We start from the raw sequence: 6,062 nt of genomic DNA, 5'->3' as shown, positions 1-6,062 counted from the left end.
CTATTCATCTGTGTGTCAGTGCAGATAGACACCATCATTCTCACACAACTCCACCCACCAAAGTGCCCATCTGGGAAGGCAAGTGGGAAGCAGCTATTCTGTCCATTGGAACAGTGGCTCCCAGCACTGCCTCTCATTTTTGGAGCCCCGGACCTTCTTTACAGGCTGTTCTCCAAGAGTTCACTAACTTGCCTCAGTCAGGCCAGACTCTCCTTGTCACCTGGTTTGAGTTTTGGAGGCCCGGGTTTCTTGCTTTCAACTGGCCTGGTGCTGGCAGCTCAGCTAAAAGAGCAGTTTCTGCTCTGTATCCTACTTGGCTAGACAGCAGCATTCTTGGGAGAGGTAGAACCTTTGATCCCATGCTTTTCCCTTCTCTACCTGGAAGCCAATGGTTCTCAGGCCTTCACTTGGGAGAAGTTTTCAATTCTCCTCAGGTGCGTGTATAACAGTGGACTGCTCTCCTGAGTGTTGCAGCAGGTGAGGGACAGGGACAACTCTCCTGCTCTCATGATCCTATCTGAGCCAACTCTCAAGGCAAAAGGGAGAAAGGGCTTTCCTTTTTGCCCATACTGCCACACAGAAGACAGGAAGCAGGACTGACCCTCCCATGCTCACACCTTCAGAGTAGCCTTTCTTGCACTGCTGCCACTAGGGTCTAGCGTGCTGCCCAGGTAAGGTGCATGGTCTACTCTATTAAGTGCTGCAGCAGGTTAGAGGCAGAGATAGCTCTCCTGCTCTCATGCCCCCAGAGCCAGCTTTCCCTATATGACTAAGTGAAGGATGGGGCCAGTTATGGATAGCCCTCAGACATCAACCAACATGTCTCTGGGTGTCAGTCCAGACCAAGGATGTCCACCTGATATTTGGTGGCAACAGGCCCCTGTTGCTGCAGGACCATGGACCCAGACATAGCCCCTGGTGGCAGCATAGGCCAGGACCTCACTGTGGTCTTAGGTGTTCCTCATTACCCTCAAGTCTCCAGTTCTGTCTCTCTTCATTTGTACACACATACTTCTTGTTTCTCTTTCTTTTTCATTTCTGCGAGTGTCTGGAGTCATCTCAGGAGTGGTTTCAGGAGCACTATGCCCAGCTTGTACATTATGACACAGACATGGTATGCCCCTCATCCACAAGCCTGCATTGGACCAGATTGGTGGTCATCTAGGACTAGCTTCCTGTCTGGACACCATGACACCAGTCTGGTGGTTGTCATGGGTTAGCTCCTTGACCAGGCCCATCCTCATGGATCCATGCCAGGGATCTTTATCTAGGGTTCACTCCTGCCTGGGGCTGTGGTCCCAGGTGGTGTTCCATCATTCTCTGGCTCATTCCCCATCCATCATGGGAGGGTCTTCTGGTGCCCGATGTTAGGCTACTAATCATTCAGATGTCCACAGGTTAGAACACTGAGAGTAGGCATAGCCTCCCTCCTCTCTGTCACCTACTGACCCACATGTGGCACAGCAGCCACACTTCCAAAGCCTCTAGAGGCAGTGACAGTTTTCTTAAAAGGTAAAAACTATCAGATTTAGTATAGAAGAAATTAAATCAGATTAAATATTCACACACCAAATAGGATTTATAGTTATTTGCAAACAAGGAAGTTATGTATAGTTGTCTTCACTCTCTTCTTTTCTCAATAATTTGGGCAATACATAATTGCAATACTATTCAAGTGTATCAGAAAAACAGGAAGTATTTTTTCAATAATTAATTATAATTTTACTTCTTAAAAAAACAAAGGTGTTATATGAAAGTAAATATGAAGAATCTTATCTCCAATGCAAACAGTCAGAACATTTAAATTGAATCAATAAAGATATTGCAAGTAAAGAAAAACTGGATCATGATTTCAATGTATGTAAATAAAATCAATTGACATATCCAATAGTAATTCATACTTTTTATGACTTATCATGAAATGCTCTCAATTTAGTAAAAAACATCTACCAAAAAATATGTATCATAAAAACCATCCTGAGTGACTAACCCAGGCCCAGAAAGACACATGGTATGTACTAACTTCTAAGTGGATATTAGCTACAACATACAGGATAACACATGTTGCAATCCATAGACTCAGGGAACCCAAGGAGGGCCCAAGGGAGGATGCTTGAATCTTACTGAGAATATGAAATAAAATAGACATCTGAAGTAGATGGAGGGAGGGAAGTGGTTGGGAGAGCGGGTGAGAGGATGGTAATGGGCTAGAGATCAAGTCTGAGAGGGTTGGAAGGAGTATGGATATAGGTGGGGGGCATTTGTGGAAAAGGGGAGGCTCCCAGGAGTCTATGGGGATGACCGTAGCTGAGACTCCTAACAACAGTGGTTAAGGAGCCTGAAGTCACCACCTCCTGAAGACAGGTGGGACTTCCAGTAGAGAGAGAGGGGTACCAAATCACCCACAAACCTTAGATCCAAATTTTGTCTTGCCTACAAGAAGTATAGAGATTAAGATGGAGCAGAGATTGAGGAAATGGCAAATGCATGACTGCCCCAGTTTGAGTTCCACTCCATAAGAGATAAGTCAACCACTGTAACTACTAGGTGTTCTGCTATGCTTGCAGACAGGAACATGGCAACTGACTTCCGAGAGGCTTCATCCAGCAGCTGATGGAAACAGATACGGAGTCCCACTGCCAAACAATAGGCCTAACTCTGGACGTTTTGTGGAAGAGTGTGAGGAAGGATAGAGGGAGACAAAGGGGTCAATGATACCACAAGAAGACCTACAAAGTAAACTAACCTGAGCCCATAATGGCTCACAGAGGCTCACAGAGACTGAACCATGAACCAAAGAGTATGCATGGGCTGTGCTTAGACCCCCTCAGACATTTTTAGCAGATATACAGTATGGTAAAAATATGGGCCCGCTAACTATGGAAGTAGGGGCTGTCTCTGACTTCATTGCCTGCCTTTGGATCCTTTTCCCCTAGCTGGACTGTCTTGTCAGGCCTCAGTGATAGAGGATGTACTTAGACCAGCTGTGATTTGAGGTTCCAGGGTGGGTTGGTACACCTTGGGCTCTCTCCTTCTCTGAGAGTAAGGAGAGAGCTGGAATGGGAGGAAAGGTGTGAGATCAGGACAGGGAGGAAAGGAAGAAGGAGGCTGGGATTAGCCTATAAAGTGATTAAATAAATAAAGAAAGAAACCAAAAATCTTAATTGGCACCAACATAATTCATTTCTTGAAGGAAAATTTGGCATCGAAAGTTATTACCAACAGAATAAATCAAGAAATAGAAACACACATGTAAAGAAGAAAAGAAAATCATTATTCCTGGAAGTTATGGTCACCTATGGAAATAAACAAAGGGATCTACAAAATGCTTTCAGCACACATAAGAAGCTTAACTTGGTTAAAAAATGAGGTGTTACAATGAGAGAAAATATTTTCAAAGTAAATATTTTATAAAAGCGTGTACTTAGAATATCCAAAGAACTACTAAAATTCAACACCAAGAAAGCAAGCACTCAATTTATATATGAGCAAAAATTTCTAACAATTTATCAAAAATAAACAAGGGACAATTATTTATATGAAAAGTCTTACATTGTTAATTATTTCAAAAATGAAACTGAAAATATACACACAGATATTTCTGCATATACACTAGGACAGGAAATTTAAACATATAACAAACACTTATGAAGCAAATGACAATAAAGGCTTGAAGCAGCTCGAATATTGGCATGCTGCTCTTAGTAAGGGAGCATTTTCCAACAGATGTTTGGGAAGAGTTTCGAAGTTTCTTATATGAGTAGTAAGAATGCATGTGTAAATGTGCATCTATTGGGTGAACTAATCATTTTAGTATGAGGCATCGAGTCAAGAACAGTGAAAGTAAACCCAGCTACTCAAATGTTCACGGGAGCTTTATTTATTCAAGACAACCTAAATACTACCAACTCGCAGCAGAGGAATCAAACTGAAATCTCCATATCCAATAGAATACCACTTAGCACAAAACTGTACCATGTCAAATGAAAGAAGCCACATACTAAACGTAAGATAGTGTTTGATTGCGTTTACGTATAATTTTCAAACGGAAGATAACATTTGCAGAACAGAAAAAAAATCATTCGTAGCTGGGATGAGGATTTCAGAGTAGTGATTATTCGAGTGCATTTTAGCAATGCATTGTTGGTGATGGGAATCCTGTGTGATTTAATTTTAGTGCTCTTTCATGGCTTATAAAGTATTTCCCAAATTTACTGAACAGTAGCCTTAGCACTATTGTCTACAAACAATGAAAAAGAATATTATCAACTACTTTGCCTAATATACCTCCCCAAACTACACATAAATATGATCTCTGAACTTCCCAGCAGTCAAGATGTTGTTATCTATAATCTACTATGAAGAGTGGCATGTTCTTTTTATTTAGTTTCTATTATGAAACTCTCCCCATTAAGTTATGCTCTACAGGCAAGTTATCATATATGTTTTAAAATTTTTATGATGGCCTTATATTAACATTTCAGTTTTATACAACCAGAGATATAATTCCATTTTAGTTTACTATACATAACTTCCTAATTCTCCTCTTATTAGATAATTTTATTCACTTTTGAAAATGTAAGTGAATAAGTTTTCTTTCTTTTTTAAAAATCTTTTTTGTTCTTTTTTCAGTTTATTTACTTTACTTCACAAGAGTGCCCCATCCCTCCTCTCCTCCCAGTCCCTTCTTCACCTCCTTTCCCGTTCCCCCCAGAAAAGGGGAACCCTCCTGCTCCAGCACATCACATCACATCAGGTCTGAGCATATCCTCATCCCCTGAGGCCAAGCAAGGCAGTGCTGCCAGGTGGAAATGATCCAAAACCAGGCAATAGAGTCGCTTCACAGAGCACCCCATGTGATGCCCAAGCTGCCCATCAGCCACCTATGTGCAGGGGGCCTAGGTTTAGATCATGCATGCTCCTTAATTGATGTCTCAGTCTCTGGAAGCCCCCATGGACCTGGGTTATAACGTTGTCTCTGTTGATCTGCTTGTGAGATTTCTGTCCTCTCCAGGTCCTTCCATATTTCTCCCAACACTTCCATAGGACCTCAGGAGCTCTGCCCCGTGCTTGGCTGCAAGTCCCAGCATCTGTCTGGATCCTCTGCTGGCTGGAACCTCCCAGACCACAGTCAAATTATGAGGGAGGGGGCTACAGCTGGGATACAAAGTGAATAAACTGAAATTAATGAAAAAAATAAATTTTTAAAAATTAGGGTCCTGTCTGCAAGCAGAGCAGAGCATCGTTAATAGTGTCAGGGCCTGGCTCTCTACCATGCGGTGCATCTCAGATTGAGCCAATTCTTGGTTGGAAATTCCTTCAATCTTTTTCCCCCTCTTTATCCCTGCATTTCTTGTGGGCAGGCTAATTTTTAAATCACAAGTTTTGTCGAGATGTTGTTCTCCTCTTTCCACTAGTCCTGCCCTGCTAGGGTGTAGTCACTCCAGTCTTCCTGATAACCCGTTAGGAGTCTCATCTACAGTCACATCCATATCCTCCCATGATCCTACCCTGTCTCAGGCCTCCAGCTTGACAAAGATAATGTCCCACCTCAGTTTCCTTGCTTGTTCCCAGTTCTCTCACCTCCTACCCCGTTCTCCCATATCTTACCCCACCCTTGATTCCCTCACAGTTCCATCTCCTGCCCAGTTCCCTCTCTTCATCCACTTCTGCTTTCTATTCTATTTCCCCTTCTGAGTGACATTCCCGCACCCTCCCTTGGGCCCTCCTTGTCACTTAGCTTCTTTAGGTCTGTGGATTTTAGTATGGTTATCCTGTACTATAGGTCTAATATCCACTTATAAGTGAATTTATACCATGTGTATCTTTCTGGGTCTGGGTTACCTCACTCAGGATGACCTTTTCCAGTTCCATCCATTTACCTCCTAATTTTTTTTTTCTTTTGAACAGGTAGGAGGGGGCAGCCACTACCCCGTTTTTCAGTTTGAATCTTGAAATTATTTCGAGTGCAACAGCAATTCTGATATAGGGCCTGTAAGATTTCCAGCTGTTGGAGGTAGTTCTCCCTCTTGCTTTGGCAGCTGAGTTCTTTTACTCATCCT

General features: G+C 42.6%; 1 non-coding gene across 1 annotated transcript; it reads right to left on the bottom strand.

Moving 5' to 3' along the window:
* Positions 1 to 1,363: 1,363 nt before the first annotated feature.
* On the bottom strand, positions 1,364 to 1,495 carry LOC129675574 (small nucleolar RNA SNORA17). The gene has a single exon (XR_008719956.1). It is a non-coding gene; the product is annotated as a small nucleolar RNA SNORA17 (small nucleolar RNA).
* Positions 1,496 to 6,062: the final 4,567 nt, after the last annotated feature.

The sequence above is a fragment of the Psammomys obesus genome, unplaced genomic scaffold (assembly GCF_907164565.1).
Source record: "Psammomys obesus unplaced genomic scaffold, mPsaObe1.curated_primary_1811, whole genome shotgun sequence".
In the NCBI taxonomy this organism is placed as follows: Eukaryota; Metazoa; Chordata; class Mammalia; order Rodentia; family Muridae; genus Psammomys; species Psammomys obesus.
Note: the sequence above shows the minus strand (reverse complement) of the source record. Positions and strands in the feature narration are given on the sequence as shown.